Source organism: Crocuta crocuta, unplaced genomic scaffold, assembly GCF_008692635.1.
Source record: "Crocuta crocuta isolate KB4526 unplaced genomic scaffold, BGI_CrCroc_1.0 scaffold367, whole genome shotgun sequence".
Lineage (NCBI taxonomy): Eukaryota > Metazoa > Chordata > Mammalia > Carnivora > Hyaenidae > Crocuta > Crocuta crocuta.
The window spans coordinates 5631194-5653048 of NW_027527936.1; the positions used below are offsets into that span (position 1 = coordinate 5631194).

At 37.2% G+C, this 21855-nt stretch overlaps 1 protein-coding gene and 1 non-coding gene across 4 annotated transcripts in view; one reads left to right on the forward strand and one right to left on the reverse strand.

Annotated features, from left to right (window-relative positions):
* Positions 1-21855, forward strand: part of MAST2 (microtubule associated serine/threonine kinase 2) — a 178182-nt gene that overhangs the window by 67456 nt on the left and 88871 nt on the right. The window lies entirely within an intron of this gene.
* LOC144221670 (U6 spliceosomal RNA) lies at positions 15426-15532 on the reverse strand. The gene has a single exon (XR_013332132.1). It is a non-coding gene; the product is annotated as a U6 spliceosomal RNA (small nuclear RNA).

A 21855-nucleotide genomic window follows, 5' to 3' on the forward strand; every position in this document is an offset into this window, starting at 1 on the left:
AGAGAGAGAGAGAGAGAGAGAGAGAGAGAGAGAGGGCAGGGTCGGTGCAGAGAGAAGGAGAAAGAGAGAATCCCAGACAGGCTGTACATTGTCAGCACAGAGCCTAATTGGGGCTTGAGCCCAAGAACTGTGAGATCATGACCTGAGCTGAAACTGAGCCAGACGCTTAACTAACTGAACCAACCAGGTGCCCTGTGAAGCTATTGATTTTTAAAAATGGGGGCGCCTAGGTGGCTCAGTAGGTTAAGTGTGAAAATTCGGCTCAGATGATGATTCATGGTTCATGGGTTCAAGCCCCTCATCGGGCTCTGTGCTGACAGCTAGAGCCTCAACAGCTAGAGCCTCAAGCCTGCTTCAGATTCTCTGTCTCCCTCTCTCTCTGCCCTTTCCCCTCTCATGCTCTGTTTCTGTCTCAATAATAAATAATTATTAAAAAATTAAAAAAATATTTAAAAATGTAAAAAATGAAGCTGTTAAATATTTTGTCTAGCTCAGTATTAAAGGGTACTAGGCATATATTGCAGCCAGTTCAGAGAAGTGAATGAAGCATAGCTTTATATGTATAAAGAAATGTTGAACTATATTTATAAATGGTTACTAAACTGGATTTTTCTGTGGGGAGAAGGAAGTCATTTGAACCTCAGCTCTACAGAATTTATAATATCTGTAGACAAGAACTATTTGTATTAGTTGGTATCAATTATCTATAACTTACAGAGTTGTAAAATAGCTGAAAGGCAATAAAAGTCTAGAACAAGTATTGTATTTTCTAAAGAGCACATAGTTTTCCATCAGATGATTATTACCTCTTCTTTGCTTATACCAAGTTTCCTTATAGTCTCACCCTTTTGATCTAACACAATCTCTAATATTATTCTTGATCACAAAACAAGGTTGGTCTCATTAAGTTTAGTTTGGTTATTTAAGTAGGGGTAGCAATAATGTTAATTTTCCATGTTGACCTTTTTAATTTGTTTTGCTGGGGGTTTTTATAAGGATTCTCAGATTGAACTTTAAAAGCCTGTATTTTTTTTAAGTGTATTTATTTGAGAGAGCGAGAGAGCATGTGTGTGTGTGTGTGAGCAAGGTAGGGTAGAGAGAAGGGAGGGAGAGAGAATCCTCAGCAGGCTGTGCACTGTCAGCACAGAGCCTGATGTGGGGCATGAACTCACAAACTGTGAGATCATGACCTGAGCTGAAATCCAGAGTCAGACCCTTAACCAACTGAGCCACCCAAGTGCCCCTCTATTATCTGTATTTTGAGTCTAGAAAGCCAAGCTTAAGAAATAGGCTGTATTAGATTTCATCTGCATTACTGATACATTTGGGTGAATTCTTCTTTTCTCAGTATCCCACAAATGTCCTAAGGGTCCTGGCCCTTCCGGGAAGTGATCTTCCTTACACCCAGAAGGCTGGACCCTGGAAAGCTAGGTACCAGGGTAGTTTTCCTGGGAGGGTTTTGTCATTATTGGTTCCATAAAGTCAACCATAGTTCCTTAAAAGTGGCTTATTATACCTGATTAAATAAGGAAGTATCATTCTCAAATATGACATTTCAGGCAAATACTTTTTGTATAACCTTTTTTTACAATGATATTTTAAGGGCATTCAGTAAGTAAATTCAGCAAGATTTTCTCAAATCTCACTGGGGAGAGAGTCTTTGAGAATCATGATTCAGGAATGTTGCATTTACAAAAGCAAAGGTTACTAAATGTTTCAGAGTTTAGATAGCTTAAGAAGGAAGAGAGTAGGCTTCTTTATATATCTAGAAAACAGGCATTAAGACAGTATTCCAAACAATCACTACACTCAGCTCTCATTAGTTCATTTAGTCCTGTGTAATTAATTTTCATTTCACTGGATTTAGTTTAGTAGTCTGTGTCTCAACTAAAAAGAGTTCTGGAAATTCTGACTCAGTCCTGTGGAATGGTCTGGAAGTTGTCCAGTTGTCCATGCAATGGTATCAGAAGCCCGTACCCAAGAGTCTATTCTTTGAAGTGTCAGTAGTTTGAGATACCTGCTATAGTTCTTTTCCAGGGGGCTCTGAGGCAATCTTTTGTTACAAACAAACAAACAAACAGACTTTGGCTTCTAGTTTGTTGCAGATCCTTCAGACTGGCATCTGTGTAAAACAGAATCTCTCTGTAGATGACAAAGACTTAAAATAGCTGTGGTCAGTTTATTACTGGTAATTTTTAAATGTGAAAGGTCTAATGAGAGTTCATAACATAAATAATGCAACTAACCAGAGAGTTGTTTCTGTGGCATACAAAAAGAATATTAAAGCCAATTAAAAAACATTCTAGCAAAGTGTCTTTAATAGTAGTTCTTTTCAAAGAAGACAGTGAATATTATAGCTGATTTATAACACATGAATGAACATAATTTTTGTAGAGGAAAAAAATCTTGACATACAACATATAATAATCTTATTGCATAATGTATATACCAAGGCTATACTAAGGATCTCAAGTAAAAAGACTTAGTCTGATGTAAGTCCTAGACATCTACTTACAAGATTAACCTAGAAGATTCAAATTTAGAAGTAAGATTGTTACCAAGTAAGCATTCTATTTTTTTATTTTTTGTTTTTTAAAATTTTTTAATTTAAGTAATCTCTATACTCAGTGTGGGGCTTGAACTTATGATCTCGAAATCAAGAGTCTTCTGCTCTTCCAACTGAGTCAGCTAAGTGCCCCAGTAAGCATTTTATTTTATTTACTTATTTTTTATTTTTATTTTATTATTTTTATTTTTAATGTTTGTTTTTTGAGAGAGAGAGTGCGAGTAGGGGAAGGGCAGAAGAGAGGGAGTAACAGAATCTGAAGCAGGCTCCAGGCTCTGAGATGTCAGCACATAGCCTGATGTGGAGCTTGAACTCATGAACCACGAGATCATGACCTGAACCGAAGTCAGTTGCTTAACCAACTGAGCCATGCAGGTGCTCCTTATTTTTACTTTTTAAAATTTTTTATTAAAAATTTAAAAAAATTATTTATTTTTGAGAGAGAAAGAGAGAGACAGTGCGAGCAGGGGAGGGGAGGACAGAGAGGGAGACACAGAATCTGAATCAGGTTGCAAGCTGTGAGCACAGAGCCCAACACAGGGCTTGAACCCATGAATTGTGAGATCATGACCTGAGCGAAGGTTGGAGGCCTAACCTACTGAGCTACCCAGGTCCCCATTTATTTTTTTAAGTTTATTTATTTTGAGAGAGACAGAGCGAGAATGGGGGAGGGACAGGGAGGGAGGGAGAGAATCTCAAGCAGGTTCTGTGCATGGTCAGCCTAGAGCCCAGTGTGGGGCTTGCACTCATGAATCCATGAGATCATGACCTGAGCTGAGATCAAGAGTCAGTTGCTTAACTGACTGAGCCACCCAGGGACCCCAAGCATTTTAAATAATAACCAAAATTAAGACTGAAAACACTGGGGGCACCTGGGTGGCTTAGTCGGTTAAGCATCCGACTTTCGCTTAGGTCATGATCTCGCGGTTCGTGGGTTCGAGCCCCACGTCGGGCTCTGTGCTGACTACCAGCTCAGAGCCTAGAGCCTGTTTCAGAGTCTGTGACTCCCTCTCTCTCTGACCCTCCCCTGCTCCCGCTGTCTCGCTGTCTCTCTCTCTCTCTCTCTCTCTCCTAGAAATAAATAAAACATTAAAAAAAATTAAAAAAAAAAGACTGAAAACACTGAACTATTATTTCCTAAAATTTGGTAAAACGCCATCAGGACTTATAAATAGAAATCTTATGTATAATGAGGGCATTGACAAATCTTTAGGAGGAGCTTCCTATAAATTATGTAATATTTAGGGTATTTATATTAATTTTACCTGTCCAAATTTAAACTAGGGAGGGCTGAGCATCTTTTCTGATTTGAGAACTTTTCCCATGAAACTTATCAAAAGTAAAATAGCAAATCTAATTATTTCTAGTACATTTGAAAGGGCACTTTGTGATTTTTCCAGGGATCCTCTGGAATCCCTAAGATAGTTTTAGTTAGTAAAAACATATTGAAAGTTTTATTGTTTTCTGTGTTTAGGATCTGATTTTGGGAAGGCAAACCTTTAAGGAGTTGTCAATGAAAATGCTTAAGATAGGAGTGTTGGTGCTTGAGAAATAATATCCAGTTATTTTACCAAGGTGACAATAAAACATTTTAAAATAAATATAGAAAAAGGTAACCAATTTTAAATAACCACAACTTTTTCATGAGGAGCCTTTGTTTTCTTAAATTATTAAGAATATAACTAGTCCGTATAAACCAAAGAAAATTATTCTAGTAAGACACAAAATAATTGCTATCTGGGCATACTACACAGGAAAAAAAAAGAATAGCCTTTAATATTTTAGGTAAAGGTGATAAACTATAAACCAGCAAAATTGACCAACCAATATTGAACAAACTTAGCTAAGATTTTCACCAGTTCATAGCTTTTCAGACTCATGGCATGGTATTATAAACCATGGCAAACAAAATTCACTTCCTAAGTTTTGTTCATTATTTTCCTTTATATTCTGTAATATGTTTACAGTTTACTTGAGGATAGTTCTTAGGGGGTCATCAAGGTCAAATTTAATTTTAAAATAGGACTAAAGTGATACTAACATGCAATGCATTTATCATTGCTGTCTTCAAATGAATCAATAAGTAAACATTTAAAAATGTCTCAGACTGTCCAGCCAATCATAGTCAGCCCATATCATCAGGAGCTAATAATAATGTTTTGAGGCATTAAGTTTTGAGATTATTTGTTAAGTATGTTAAGGATGTTGGTGTCCTCCCAAAATTCATATGTTGAAGCCTGTTCCCCAGTCTTCTGATATTTGGAGGTGGGGCCTTTGGGAAGTTATTAAGACTACTACAACAATCAATATGTAGAATATTTTTATTACCCAAAAACACACCTTGTATGGTTTTGCAGTCAATTCTCCTTCTACTCCTTGGCTCCAGGCAAACCACTGAACTGCTTTCTGGTGCTATAGATTAGCTTTGCTTGTGGTAGAATTTCATATGTGAAAATCATACAGTATTGATCCTTTTGTATTAGGCTTCCTCATGTTTCAGTACTCCTGTTCATTTTATTTATTTTTTATTTTTTATGTTTATTTTTGAGAGAGAAAGAGAGATTGTGAGTGGGGGAGGGGCAGAGAGAGAGGGAGACCCAGAATCTGAAGCAGGCTGGAGGCTCTGAGCTGTCAGCACGCTGCCTGACACAGGGCTAGTATTCCTGTTCATTTTAGTGCTTAGTATTTTCTTGTGTAAATCCACCACTATTTGTTTGGTAGATATTTGGGTTGTTTCCAGTTTTTGGATATTATGAATAAAACTGCTATGATCATTCATGTACAAGTCTTTTTATGGACATATGTTTTCATTTTTTGAGGTATATAACTGAGAGTGGTCCAGCCATAAAACAGTATCCTAATCATTGGTACCACCAACGGGAGTAGCTTAGCCATAAACAAACCTGACTATATAGAGGAAAATTAAACTTCTAAAAGTAGACTCAGTGAAGTTCAGATTGCCACTTAAGATTTACCTTTAGAAGTCAAGAAACCATATGCAGCCTACATGAAGTAAACTTCTCGTCTGTGGCTCTGTGAAGTGACTCTGTTGGGCATTTTGGGGAAGGACTTCCAGCACTGTTTAACAGATATTTTTCCAAAAAAAAGAAAATCACATTTCTTATCTAAATATAAAGTGAAAACACTTTAAAGATTAAAAAAAAACCCCTCATCTTCATTAATGAAGGAGTCAGACAGATGTTATAACCAGTTACCAGTTTTTCCATTATCAGTTTTTATATGATTGAAAGTTGACAAAATATCAAGGATCACTTAGGTATTCATCTGTTTGAGCAATAAAGTAAAAGCAAGCAATTCATAAATTGTTAAAATGTCTATACTTTTCCTTGGCTTTATTTCAGCAAAATTACTATGTTGTAATTAAGATTTTTAAAAAAATAATTGGCATTATCTTTATGTCAATTACATCTCAATAAAACTAGGAAAAATGTTAAATAATTCATTAATATTTTATATATTGAAATTATATTTTGAATATACTATGTTACATTAACTATAATATATTAAAATTTAAAAAATTGTGTTATTTTGATAACAGTGCCAAATTAACTTTTTTGATCCATTTTTTTTAATAGTTTATTGTCAAATTGGTTTCCATATAACACCCAGTGCTCATCCCAACAAGTGCCCTCCTCCATGCCCATTACCCACCTTCCCCTCTCCCCCAACCCCATCAACCCTCAGATTGTTCTCAGTATTTAAGAGTCTCTCATGGTTTGCCTCCCTCCCTCTCCCCAACTATTTTTCTCCTCCTTCTCTCCCATGGTCCTCCGTTAACTTCCTCCTAATTCACCTATACGTGCAAACATATATTTTAACAATATTTATTCTTCCGATCCACGAGCATGGAATGTTTTTCCATTTCTTTGTGTCGTCTTCAATTTCTTTCATAAGTTTTCTATAGTTTTCATCAAAGATATCTCCTATAACTTTGGTTAGGTTTATTCCTAGGTATTTTATGTTTTTATGGTGCAATTGTGAATGGGATCAGTTTCTTGATTTCTCTTTCTGNTGTTTTGTTGTCTGATTGCTGATGCTAGGATTTCCAGCACTATATTAAACAACAGTGGTGAGAGTGGACATCCCTGTCATGTTCCTGATCTCAGGGGGAAAGCTCTCAGTTTTTCCCCATTGAGGACGATGATAGCTGAGGGCTTCTCATAGATGGCTTTTATGATGTTTAACTGAGTTCCTTCTATCCCGACTTTCTCAAGGGTCTTTATTAAGAAGGGATGCTGTATTTTGTCAAATGCTTTTTCTGCATCTATCGACAGGATCATATGGTTTTTATCTTTTCTTTTGTTAATGTGATGTATCACATTGATTGATTTGTGAATATTGAACCAGCCCTGTAACCCAGGAACGAATCCTACTTGATCATGGTGGATAATTCTTTTTATGTGCTGTTGCATTCAATTTGCAAGTATCTTGTTGAGGATTTTTGCAACCGTATTCATCAAGGATATTGATGGTCTGTAGTTCTCTCTCTCTCTCTCTCTCTCTCTCTCTCGCTCTTTTTTTTTGCTGGGTCTCTGTTTGGCTTGGGAATCGAAGTGATGCTGGCTGTAGAATGAGTCTGGAAGTTTTCCTTAGATTTCTATTTTTTGTAATAGCTTGAGAAGAATGGGTATTAATTCTTTTAAATGTCTGGTAGAATTCCCCAGGGAAGCCATCTGGCCCAGGGCTCTTATTTGTTGGGAGATTTTTGATAATTGATTCAATTTCTTCTCTAATTGCCTGATTGGCCCATTTGTTCTTTAGTAGGGTGTTCTTTAGCCTCCATGTTTTTGGAGATTTTACAGACTTTTTCCTTTGGTTGATTTCAAGTCTCATAGCATTGTGGTCTGAAAGTGCATGGTATGATCTAAATTCTTTCATATTTATTGAGGCCTGCTTTATGACCCAGTATGTGATCTATCTTGGAGAATGTGCCATGCACACTTGAGAAGAAAGTGAATTCCATGGTCTCAGGATGTAGAGTTCTAAATATATCTGTCAAATCCATCTGGTCCAATGTGTCATTCTAGTCCATTGTTTCTTTAGTGATTTTCTGTCTAGTTGATCTATCCATTACTGTAAGTGGAGTATTAAAGCCCCTGCTATTAGCACATTCTTGTCCATAAGATTGTTTCTGTTTGTGATTGTTTTATGTATTTGGGTGCTTCCGTATTCGGTGTGTAGATGTTTATAATTGTTAGCTCTTCTTGATGGATAGACCCTGTAATTATTACATAATGCCCTTTTTCATCCCTTGTTACTGCCTTTACTTTAAAGTCCAGTTTGTCTGATATAAGTATAGCTACTCCAACTTTCTTTTGACTTCCAGTAGCATGATATATATTTCTCCATCCCCTTACTTTCAGTCTGAAGGTGTCCTCAGGTCTAAAATGCATTTCTTGTAGACAGTAAATAGATGGATTTTGTTTTTTTATCCATTCTGCTACCCTATGTCTTTTGATTGAAGCATTAGTCCATTTACATTCAGTGTTATTACTGAAAAATATGGGTTTGGAGTCATTGTGGTCTTTGTAGGATTCATGCTTGTGGTGGTGTCTCTGGTATCTTGCATTCCTTGCAATATTTCCCTCAGAGAGTCCCCCTCAGGATATCTTGTAGGGCTGATTTAGTGGTGATAAATTCTTTCATTTTTTTTTTTTTTTTTATTTGGGAAGACTTTTATCTCTCCTCCTTTTCTGACTGACAGGCTTGCTGGATAGAGGATTCTTGGCTGCATATTTTTTCTGTTCTTCACATTGAAGATTTCCTGCCATTCCTTTCTGGCCTGCCAAGTTTCAGTAGATAGTTCTGTCACCACTCTGATAGATCTCCCTTTGTATGTTAGGGCCCTTTTATCCCTATCTGCTTTCAGAATTCTCTCTTTGTCCTTATATTTTTCCAGTTTCACTATGATACGTCATGCAGAAGATCGATTCAAGTTACGTCTGAGGGGAGTTCTCTGTGCCGCTTGAATTTCAGTGTCTGTTTCCTCCCCCAGATTGGGGAAGTTCTCTGCTGTAATTTGTTCAAGGACTCCTTCAGCGCCTTTCCCTCTTTCTTCCTCTTCTGGAATTCCTATGATACAGATATTGTTCCATTTGATTGTATCACTCAGCTCTCAAACTCTCCTTTCATGTTCCTGGATCAGTTTATCTCTCTTTTTCTTGGCTTCCTTTTTTTCTATAATTGTGTCTTCTAATTCACCTATTCTCCTCTCTGCCTCTTCAATCTGTGCTTTGGGCGCCTCCATTTTATTTTGCATCTCATTTATAGCATTTTTTAAATCATCACAACTATTTTTAAGCTCCATAGTCTTTGTAGCAATAGTTTCTGTGATGTCTTCCATGCCTTTTTCAAGCCCAGCGATTATTTTTTTTGACTATTGTTCTAAATTCTTGTTCATTTATGTTGCTTATATCTGTTTTGAGCAGTTCTTTAGCTGTCATTTCTTCTTGGAATTTTTTTAGAGGACATTTCTTCTGTTTTGTCATTTTGGCTAGCTTTCTGTCTCTTGTTAGTTTTAAAAGCTTGATATGTACTTTGCACCTGTGAGCACTGCTGTTTTAAGTGAGCACTTAAAGAAGGCTCTTTGACTATCCAGGGCCTGTCCTTTCAGGAAGTGTTCTTTGAATGTTGTGTCTTGGTCTGTCTTGTTGAGACTTTGGTTATTTTATTTCCCTACTTGTAGTGGTATTTGGGACTTTCCACCTTGTGTACTTTGGCTTGTTTCTTGAGGTAGCCCTGGAAAAGAAAACAGACAAACACACAGGGAACAAAGGCACAGAGAAATCCAACAAACATGCAAATGAAAGGGAAAAAGAAAAAAAAAGGGGGGGGAAAGAAAAGTAAAAAAGGAAGTAGGAAAAACAAATAATAAAAAGAAAAAGAAAAAGAAAAAAGAAAAGAAAAAAAAATCCCCAAAGACAAAGGACAGTCTAAAAGCATAAAACCAGAATTCCCAGCTACAAATAAAGAATAGAGTGTAGGCAGTCTGTGGAAGAGCATATACAAAGAGAGAAATGACAGGGCAGGGGGGAAGCGAAATTGCACAATAACCAGGCAGCGAGACTAAGAGGCTTAATTCAGAGAAAGAGGAGAATATGGTAAGAGGTGAGGAGAAAGAAAGGAAAATAATGTTCCTCAGAGAAACTATTTAGTCTCAGTACTCCAGAGAGGAAGAGAGAGAAAGGTAGCAGTGGAGGTGTAAAATATACCTCTAGAGAATGGATTAAATGTAACTGTTTAGGGGTGCCTGGGTGGCTCAGTTGGTTAAATGTCTGGCTTAGGCTCAGGGCATGATCTCACAGTTCGTGGGTTCGAGCCCCACTTTGGACTCTGTGCTGACAGCCAGCTCAGAGCCTGGAGCCTGTTTCAGTTTCTGTGTCTCCTTCTTTCTCTGACCATCCCCTGCTCACACTGTCTCTCTCTCTCTCTCTCTCTCTCAAAAATAAATTTAAAAAAACATTAAAAAAAAATGTGACTGTTTAAGCAAACCACTGACCAGAGTGCCCAGTCTGGTAGAGGGGAGGGATACAAATGAGACAAGGGAAAATATATCTGAACAGAAAGAATTGATCTAGAATTAATCACAGCAGTACATCCATGTTTGTCTTGCCCTGGGCTCCCGTAAAGAAAGAAATTAAAAAAAAAAAAAAAAAAGCAGCTCTCTATGGGGGATGGGCATGGTTTGGTGTAGGCAGATCTTAGCCTCCTCTGAGGTCCCGCTGGCTGCTCCCTGAGGTCCCGCCTTGGTGGCCGTGGGGAGAAAAATGGTGGCGCCCCAGACCCTTCTTGAACCAAGCGTTGCAACTCACTCTTTTGGGTCCGATCTCCCTGTGCCACAGGCGTAGCCAAGGTGGACTGTGCTCTATATCCCAAGCCAGGCCTGGTTTCCAGATCTTAGTCCACACGCCCCATTGTTACCGTGGGAAATATAAACCTGAAGGCAGAGTCCCTCTGACCAGTTTCAAGCCAGCCACCTTTTCGGGATCAAGCCAAGCTAGAAGGGCTGTGGAACGGCTTCAGGCAGGCCAGTTCCCCTCCGGGTCGAGCTGTAGAGTAGAGGAGCCATTTCTCCTGGCGTCACCTGGGCCTGGGGCATCCAGCTTAAAGTCAGCTGCACAGCTGGGAACCGATCACTCTGTGTCCCAAGCCGAGGTTTTTCTCTTTTCCAGGGACAGTTTGAGCAGTTTCAGCCACTCTTTCTTTTCCCCTCGACTCCCCGCGATCCCCGCAAAGGGGGGTCCCTCCCCCTCTCTGTGTCTCTGGGACCCAGCCGTTTTTATCTTCCCCAGTTCGCACTCACGTACCTATAAGGTTGTTTTCTTAGCGGACTCTGTCTCCTTTTCCTCCCAAACTCCAGGATTTTGTAAGGGTTCCTATGGCTTCAGGCCTTCTCCGTTTGAGAGATGGGGGCGAGTGAAATGTATGGAGCTCCCTACTTCTCCACTATCTTGCCTCCCTCTCATCCATTTTATTTATTAACATCATTTTAAAAAGTTAAGTTCTATTTAGAGGGCATTTAGTCTGCTGCAGATGAACCATGAATTTCGCAATCAAACTTTGTGATGGAGTTTCCTAATTAATTGTCATCATAGAAGGTATTACACAATGTTGTAATATCATCTTATAAATTACTGTCACCTTTATTGAAATTTCACCATTTCTTAAAAGCAACGTTTAGGGCCTTATAACATTTCTTAAGATCTTTAATCTTTTCAGTGCTGGGATATTATAAAGAAAACCAACAATAGCAGTATGTCCATATTAAATCTTAATATGTTGCTGGCCCCAAAGTAGTCTATAGAAATCAGTTTAGGATTATTTTGGCAGTGACTCTTCTTTATAGTCATGTATGGTGAATGTAATCTAAGGTGGCCCCCATAATTTCCTCCTCTTGGTGTTCACACTTTGGTGGGTTCCTCCTCCCCTTTAATGTGGACGGTACCTTTGAGTTGCTTCTAACCAACAGAACATAGTACATGTGATAAGATATCACTCCTGTGACTATTTTATGGTATATAAGACTTTGTGTAGTTAGTAGGCTCACCACAGAGACTGTACTGGTTTGATGAAGTAGGCAGCCATTTTGGAAAAGCCCATGTGGCAAGGAACCACAGTAGCTTCTAGGAGGTAATGGTGGCTTTCAATTGATATCCAGCAAGCAGCTGGGGCCCTCAGTTTTACAACCACCAGGAAATGAATTCAGCCAACTGCATTACTGGGCTTAGAAGTAGACTCTTCTGCAGCCTAGTCTTCTGTATGAAAATACAACCTAGGCGACACTGAAAGTCTCACTTTGTGAGACCCTAAGCAGAGGGACCTAGCTAAGCTGTGCTTAAATTTTTGACTCAGAAAAACTGAAATAGTGAAGGTTTATTGTTTAAAGTGGCTACGTTTGTGGTAATTTGTTATTCAGCAGAAAATGAATACGTGATGCAGGTGTACTTTTTACATTTTCTTGCTTTGATTTCCTTATATTGCAGTATCAATTTCATTATATCTGCTATGTGGAAATTCTTTTGACTAAAATATTTTTAATCTTTTAAAAAGTGAAAGAGCCATGGGGCATGGGTGGCTTAGTCGGTTAAGCGTCCGACTTTCGCTTAGGTCATGATCTCGCGGTTTGTGGGTTCGAGCCCCGCGTCGGGCACTGTGCTGACTGCCAGCTCAGAGCCTGGAGCCTGTTTCGGTCTGTGACTCCCTCTCTTTCTTAACCTCCCCTGCTCACACTGTCTCTCCCTCTCCTAGAAATAAATAAAACATTAAAAAAAAAAAAGTGAAAGAGCCAAACTGCCAAACAGATTTCTTATTTTTTGTCTTCCCATCAAATGGTAAATGTTAAGTGTTTGTTTAAGTTTATAAAAACCATTACATAATTCTCCAAAAATGGTTGTACTATTTTATACTCCCACTAGTGATATTGAGAGTTCTAGTTGGCCCACATCCATACTAACACTTGTTATGGTCAGACTTTAAATTTTAGTCATTCTAGTAGGTGGGTAGTGGTATCTCATTATAGTTTTAACTTGTATTTGCCAGATGAAAAATTATGTTGAGCATGTTTTTCATGTACGTATTGGCTATATGTATAACTTCTTTTGTGAAATGTGTGCTCCAGTCGTTTGGTCCCTTAAAATGAATTGTTTGGTTTTAATTATTATTACTGAGTAAGAGATATTTATATATTCCAGATATAGATCTTTGGTCAGATATATTGTGACTATATTCCTCCAGTCTGTGGCTTGCCTTTTTCCTTTGAAAAATATTTGTAATGGTATCTTTCAAAGAGCAAAATTTTGATATTGTTCAGCTTGTGATTTTTTATTTTTTATTGTGAGCCCAATTTGTGAGTATTCATCTTCTCTCCAAGAAATCCTTGTCTGTCCTGAGATCATGAAGATTTTCTCCCGTGTTTTCTTCTAGAAATTGTTATTTTAGCCTTTACATTTGGGTCTTAGTTCCTTTTGAATTATTATTATTTTTTATTTTAAGAATTGTGATAAAATACATATAACATTTTTCCATTGAATTGTACACATTCTCAAATATACAATTTAATGGCATTAAGTTCATTCACAATGTTGTACAACCATCACCATTATATTTCTAAACTTTTTCATCACCTCAAGTATAAACTCTGTGGCCTTTAAGAAATAATTTACCATTCTCCCTTTTACCCAGTCCCTGGTAGTTGTATTGTACTTTCTGTCTCTATGTATTCATCTGTTATAGTACTTCATGTGAGTAGAACCACACAGTATTTGCCCTTTTATGTCTGGCTTATGTCACTTAGCATAATTCATTTTGTCCATATCCTAAGTCAATTTTGGTAAGATAGTTTTTGAGCTTTTTAATTTAAGGTATTGGCATAAATTGTTCTGGTATTCTCATTCTTTTGTTGTCTGTTGAAGTGTTACTATAGCCCATCTTTTATTCCTAAGAATGATAATTTATGTTTTCTCTCCTTTGCTTCTTCATTTATGTTACTAGGGTTTTTCTTTTTTCTTTTTTCTTTTAAGTAAACTCTACACCCAACGTGGCACTTGAACTCACAACCCCAATATCAAGAGTCACATGTTCTACTGACTGAGCCAGCTGGGTGCCCCTGTCTTACTAGGATTTTTATTAATTATATTAATATTTTCAAAGAACCCACTTTTGGCTTTGTTAATTTTTTCTTTCTTTTTTTTGTAATTGATTTCTTTTTAGAAGCATGTCTTGAACCATTAAGATTGCTGTTAGAGCTCATGACAGGGCTCTTCTGTCCCTGTTTTGTTTTGTTTTTTGTTTGTTTTTAACTGAGTTATACTTGACAGACAGTGTTTCAGTCATTGATTTCTGCTTTTACTTTTATGTAGTCTTGTATTTTGATTTTTTATTTAAAATTTTTTTTCAGTTTTTATATAAGGCATAAATTAGTGATTTTAGATCTTCCTTTTTTAATGTAAGCATTTAAAGCTATAATTTCCTTCTAAGCACTCCTTTAGCTGCCTGCTATAAGGTTTAATATGTTGTGTAGTCATTTTAAAAATATCTAAAATATTTTCTGATTTCCTTTCTCATTTCACCTTGGTCAATAGTGTATTTAGAAGTGTGGTTTAATTTTCAGATGTTGGGAAATTGTGTAAAAATTGTAATTGATTTTGAGTTCTTTTGTGTTTAGATAACATACTTTATAGGATTTCAGTCTTTTGAAATTTCTTGAGACTTCTTTCATGGCCTAGACTGTGGTCTTTCTTGATATATGTTCAATGTGTATTTGATCAGCTACTTTGCATTCTAACGTGTGCCTTCTCAGCTTAGTGGAACTGCTATGTTTTGCTTGAACTATAGCTGTCTGTGTCTCTGTAAGAAAATTATTCCCAAGCAGAGGGCTGGGACAACTCGAATGTTTCCCTTTTTTCTGAGTTTGCATTTTTGTGTTGCCTTTTCTCAGTGTCTGTAAACCACTGCTTCATATAGTTTGTCTAGTTTTATGGGGCTTTGTAGCAGAATAGCTAGTTTTGTTTCCATAACTCTCATAGTTGCAGGTGAAAGTTTGACAATCTTACTGCCTAAAATTTAGAGTTCTTCCTTAGTTCTCTCATAAGTTAGAACCTGTATTTTGTTTCAAGTTAATGAAATTATTATTTCTACTTTGTCATTTTCCTTCTTAAGTAACTGAATACATTTAACAAAGTTGTTTAACATGACTTTTGTCCCTGTTATAATCTATAGAATTGAGTTATAGATATATTTTTTAAAAGTTAGGTATACTTTTTCTTACTTTTTTATCAGTAAAATTAATAATTTCAATCTTTATTCTTGCCAGTGACCATTTGTTTCATCATTTTTCAACCAGCTCAAATGTTTAGCCATTTTAGCATCAAATTTCAAAATAATTTACATTAAACCTATAAATTTTTCCTTGTTTTCTGTGATCACTGTTAAACCACAGGAGGGGAAAAAAAGCCTTTATATCTGGCTAAACAGTAGATAGATAATATTAAGAACAATTATACATGCATCTATATTGGCATTTACTTCTGTTCTTTGAATATGATGGCTTATTTCCTGTTTATTCAGCCTTTTCTTTAGTGCTAATAATTGTATGTGTGCCTTCTGTGTGCAGTGAAGTCTATTCACTTTCATTAGTTTTGTTTTTTAATTTAAGCAGACCAACTTGTAGATTTTCTGTTTAAGTTCTACTTTCCTGCTTTTCTGTCTCTGTCATGATTATATCTCGTACTCATTATTATGATGATCTATAGGATTTAAAAAGAAAATGTAATTGTATTCATGGAGTACCAAGTTTGAATATATATATTTTTTCAGTTTTCAAAGATATATTGCAAACTATAAAAATATGGGATACTTCGTGAACTTGTGTGTCATCCTTGCTCAGGGGCCATGCTAATCTCCTCTGGATCATTTCAGTTTTAGTATATGTGCTACCAAAGTGAGCACAAGTTTGAATTTTATTTTTATAAAAATATAAAGTAAAAAACTGAAAATTTTCATCCTTTTAAGATTATTATTGTTTTTAAATATTAAAAAAATTTTAAGCTAAATTTAAAAATTTTGTGATTTATAGATACATCTGAGTATATATATTTTTTTAATGTTTATTTTTGAGAGAGAGAGAGAGACAGAGGCAGGCAGGGAGAGGGAGACAGAGAATCTCGCGCAAGCTACGTGCTGTTAGTGCAGAGCCTGACATGGGGCTCAAACTCATGACTTGTGAGATCATGACCTGAGCTGAAATCAAGAGTTGGACTTGGACACTCAACTGATGAGCCCCCCGGGCAATCCTAAGTATATATTTTTATAAATAACGTTTTAATTTTAGCATTAACTATACAATTATCAGCATAAAAAATTAGCCTATGGCCTTACATATGCTATGTCTAGACCTGCACATAAATAAATTCACTGTTGATTTGAATTCCTTAATTCTGCAAAATGTTCTTCAGCTGCCATGTGCTCTGTTATGAATACTGAAGTAAATGATGAATATCTTTAGAACCATGAATCTGAACAGAAGGAAATTAAGTAAATAGTTGTTGGGTTGTATATGGAACCATACTTGGATTAGCCAAGAAACCTATTTTATTCATGTTATCTGAGAGGAGGAAGGATTTGACAGGTTAATTAATTTGTCTTTTTGCTTCTAAGGCCCTTTGCTGTTCAGATACTTTATAATCTCAGCAGAATTCTCTCTGATGTTTGCAGTTTCACAGCCCATAATAGCAATGTGACATGGTTGTCTTCTTAAAATATACATAGGAAGAAAAATATATATATAGGAAGAAACATGTGGGCAAGTGTTTTCCTGGGGTTTGAACAGTATAAGTCATGAGAATGGATTTTGAGGGTTCTGCTTTGTCAGTACTGAATTCCAGATCACAAGTGTGATAGAGGCAACCCATTTCTTTAATGAATTTATTTTTTGTGTGTTTGTTATTTTGGAGAACTGCCAAAGTGAGAAGCCTAGGCAGTGACTCTTCTTGCCAGGCCTAAGGGTAGTAATGCAGTCGATAAATAGTTGTGTGAACAAATAAGAAAAAGTAGATTTTTAATTTTCCATACCTCAAATTGTTGAGCGCTATCCAATCCCAGGGAAATGTTAAGCCCTGTGCTGACACAGCCACAGAAATATTGGCACAAATGTATTATAATGCCAGTAAGTTTAAAGAAAGTGCTTTGTGTGGGGATGTTAAACCCATGAGTAAGAGTGATATCTTCTTTGGGTCAGATGAAGGACGTGAAATATGACTCCCATTCTCTAAAAATCAAGTATTTTCTAACCTTTAGCACTATTTAAGGATCTTCATGCTCTGTCTCATCTCCCAATTTATTATTGCATAGCAGGCTAGAGAGAAGTGTGTTTGCTGCTGTTGTTAGAATCTTCTGCTGAAAGGTATTTATAGCACAATGGTTCATATCACTGATTCTAGAGATTACTTCAGTTCACCAACTTGGCTGAAGACAGGAATACTTCTGGCTAGCATACATATTCATATGGAGGGTAACTAGGTGCAAATATATTGAAGAGAGTGTACTTTCCCCTTTACTGCTGGCATGATTTTAACATCTTTGTGCCTTTTTTTTTTTTAATAATGAGAATAATAATGGCACATATATCATAGGACTGTGATGAGGACTACCTGGGTATTATGTATAACATGCTTAGAATAGAATCTAGTACATAGTAAGTACTTATAAATGTATAAATGTTGGTTCCTGTTATGTCATCATTATTATATCACTATTACTATTGTTCAGGAGCATGGGCTTGGGTATTAGAGAATGGAGACAATGCTGAGTAGAAACTTAAGGCTGGCCTTAACTTGGCCTGAGATGGGGATAGACCACAGCTGGTTTCTTAGTTGTGGGAGTGTGGGCTTTTGTGACTGACCCTGATAATATCACAAAAGTTTCCCAAAGTGGGACTCAGTACTTGTTGACAGGTTATAGATTTCTGAGGGTGTTCCCATTAGGACTTAAACAGAAAAGGACTTCTACAGAATCCCAAACAGGATTCTGAAGTAGGAACTGTGTGAGCCGAGTGATTGTACTAGTATATGGGATGAGGAGTGACTGTAGCTACTAGGTGGGGGCGAGTTTGTTTGGGTAATTAGAACAGTGGCTCTCAAATTTTGTAGACTCTCTTCCCCCCCTTTATTTTCCCCAAGAAGTTTTAATGTTTGTTTATTTTTGAGAGAGAGAGAGAAAGAGATAATTGAGAGAGATTGAAGCAGAGGAGGCGGAGAGAGAGAGAGAGAGAGAGAGAGAGAGAGAGAGAGAGAGAAAATCTGAAGCAGGCTCCAGGCTCTGAGCTGTCAGCACAGAGCCTGAGGTGGGTCTCAAACTCACAAACCATGAGATCATGACCTGAGCCGAAGTCAGATGCTTAACTGACTGAGCCCCCCAGGCACCCCGACTCTGACCCTTAATAACAAATAGATTTTACATTGCAGCCCACCACATGAGTTTGTCCATAGATGTCACAAACATACACACTTCATAAAACAGTTCTTACTGCGTGAAGCACTCTGATATTTTCTATTCTATTTCATTCTGTTTCCCTTTTAAGAAAATGTTGGTCCTGACTTCCTGAATTGATTTTATGAGTTAATAAAGAGTTGTGACCTGCAGCTGAAAAACTATTGGTTGGGGTATGAATTAGGCCTTTGAATGTTACGCTAGAAAAACAGTTTGACATACTTTGTCATCTAGATAAATGAGTTGGCAGGTGCTCTGAAGCAGGGGACCAAGACTTTTGCTTACTCTGGCTCCCTTAGCTGTTGTTGTTTAGTTCTGTTTGATCACTTGGCTTTACCTGATCACTTGGCTTTCTTCAGGCCAGGCTGTTTTTATCAGATGGTTTTTTATGTGTTTGCGCTTATCTCCTCTACATTGGGAGCTAGCTCCTGGAGGACAAGACCTATAATAACAGCTAATGCTTCTATAGCATTTCCTCTGTGCTAGGCACTTTTCTGTTTTACATATATTAATCTTTACCACAACCTATATAGTAGGCACCTTAATTGTTGGCATTCTACAGATGGGGAAAACAAAGCATATAAAGTTAAGTAGCTTACACTTCTTTAGAGTTCTTCTGTAGCTCACCTTAATGTCTTGTGTAACATCTGCCATGCAAATGATTTTATTAATAGTTACTGGCTGAAGTTAAACCAGTACTTTCTGGGCTTATTTTCTTAGCTTTCCTATGGCTTTTCTCACCACAAGGTTATTCAAGTGATTAGAGAGTAATAGAAATTGAATTAAAAAGGATGCTGAACTTTGTTTATGGAGGGACTACAGAGTTTATTTAAATTGGTCAAATTTGAATTTGAATAATGGCTGTGCTTTGAGCCCTAACATTAACACTGTCATCCTTCACCTGACCTGGGCTTGGGAATGAATAATAATGCAGAAATGCCCATGTATTTTTAGCTCCTTAATTTACCAATTTGGGATCTTAATATGCTTTCTTCCAATCCCCTGCCCACTATAGAACAGGGAGGGGATAGTGTTCTGTAGTGGCCCAAACCTTCCGAGTTAATGGTATTTCTGTCCCAGTGTGAGTTTTTAAGTTGGTATTTACAGTTTTGCCAGAGTCTTCACTGCTACCAGGCCTCAGGGTTGGAGGTTGCAACTGACTTGTGGGGGAGGGAGTTTGGTTCTTGTCACTGAGGAGGAACAAGGTGCTCTCTGACGCTCTGATTTGTTACAGGCTGAGTGTGAATGATGTCAGGCAGATCAGAGGACAGCTGATTCATTTGGGATCTGGGACTCCTCACTGTGCCTCATTGCTGCCTCCTGGGCTTTTAAGTCTTTTGCAGTGGGGGTGGGGAGGGATTTTGAATATTATGTTTTAGAAGAACAGTGCTTTAATTTTTCTCTTAAGTTTGGGAAACCTTTGTAAGTTTCCTTTGGCTTATAGACTGCATACCCCTTGTGTGAGAGAACTTCCTGCCAAGACTCCCGAGTGTGAGAGGGCAAAAGCTTGAGTAGCCAGGAAAATGATGAAACGGAGGAGAGAGAGACTGGGAGCACCATGTCTGCGGATTCAGTAAGGAGGCTGGGGTCTCTGAGTGGAAACTGGCACATGTCAGGAAAAGAACTAATGCCAACTAACACACTTTCATTTGCTTGGATAAAGACTCTGCCTTGGAGATGCCAAGAGGGCTGGGCTGGCTTTATAAATTCAAGGTCAAAACACTGGTCCCTGGCAGGGGCCTATGAAGCTTCTAATTCTGAAAATTGAGTTAGATATCATTTTAGGGGAGCTTAGGTACCTGGGGAACTGGGTTAATGATGAAGATCTTTATTCTTGCCTTGAAAGCAAATTTGTATTTAAACTTACTGTCAAAGCTGCCTATACAAGCCCCATGAATGTGAGAAACAAATGGAAATGAAAGTATCTTCTCCTTGGACTAGAGACGGTATTGTATTTCTGCCCCTGGCCTGTCAGCTCAGGACCTCAGAACTGCCCTTGCAGATCCAAGCCTGAGTCCTTTTGGGTGTGACCTAATTTTATTTCTGTGTTGGCCAATATAGAAGTAAAATAGAAATAGAAAAATACTGAGATAAGGATTTCAAAGCTAGGGAATGGAAGAAGGCTTCCATTTCGGCGTGGCTTTTCCAAAAGCTGCTCAGGCTTATTTAATGAAGTGCAGAGTGAATTGATCAGCAATTAGGGAACCAGGGAATGAAGTGTCCTAGAATCCATTCCGCTCATTGATCTGTCTTGAACTGCCTTTGTGTAACTCACAGGGTGGAGGGAACGCACTTCAGATTTTCTTCCCCTAAATGTTAGTGTTTACCTGGAGTCAGCATGGTGTACTTAAATAGACATACTTCTTCAGTGGCTTTTCTTTGGATCATTGCCTTCTGTGTTAGTGGATGCTCATTGATTGAATCAATGATTCTGCCAGACCTTGGAAGACTGGACTTGTTTGAAATATATAATTAGAAGGATTGGCATATGTGTTAAAAATGGTTTATTCTCCTACTTAGACTAAAAGTTAAAGACCATAAAAAAGAAGCTTCACAAACTAAAGTATCATTTAAAGTAAAACTGTAAGTTTTTAAAATTAAGTTTGTAGTTTAAGAAAACATAAATGGTCAGAATCATGCTCTTCAAATGTTGGTGGACTGCTGTTGGTAACCATTGTATCTGTTTTAGCGACTTTGAATTTAACTTAGGAAAATTCCCCCTGAGGAGCTAGTAAGGAGTTTATAAATCACCTTTCCGTTTTTAAACAATCCCTTATAAACTCTAACCTCAGTGTTTAGCCAGTTTGCCAAGTGTTAATTACTAGCCAGTAGAGAATGAGATTTGGTTTTCATAGATTTATAATCTTAATTATATATTCACCAACATGGCTAACCCTCATTTTATGTGATAAGATTTAAAACTCCATAAGCAATATTATTTAGGTTAATAAGAACTATCTATTTATTTATTTTATTTATTTATTTATTATTTTTTAATAGTTTATTGTCAAGTTGGTTTCCATATAACACCCATTGCTCATCCCCACAAGTGCCCTCCTCCATGCCCAAGAACCATCTTTTAAGAATAGTTATAAAAATATTTTTATTTATTTTTGAGAGAGAGAGTAAATGGAACGGAGGATTTGAAGTGGGCTCTGTGCTGACAGCAGAGAGCCTGATGCAGGACTTGAACTCACGAACCTATGAGCTGTGAGATCATGACCTGAGCCGAGTCGGATGCTTAACTGACTGAGCCACCCAGGGGCCCCAATAAGAACTATTTGATTGTATGTTCTAATTAGCTCTGGCTTGTGTACACTAGGGAGCTGATGTTTTAAATAGTTCCTGAGAAACGTGAAAGTCTTTTTGAAAGTGAGGAATTAATCCAAAATTAATATTCCACTTCTTACAATTTTTATTAATATGTTGAATTTATGGGAATTTGGGCACACCTGCAATTTTAAACAGTTTTCTGCCTTCTACTTATCTATCCTTTTGTATCCTTGTTTTGCGTACTCATCTGAGAAATATGCCAAAGGGATGAGTCGTAGCAAATATTTTCTTTGAATATACGTAATTAAAACAAGTAGAATGTCACCATATTCAAATAGTCAGTAATAACAATATAGGAAATTAACATTTTTAAACAGGTGCTTGTGTGATACTTAAGTTTGAAATAAATCTTTAGAATGAAATATTGTGGCTAAATACGGTGTTTGTGTGGAAAGCCGTGCTCCTACTATAGCAAATTAAATGCTGTGCATCTGTCAATTATTTTTCATCAT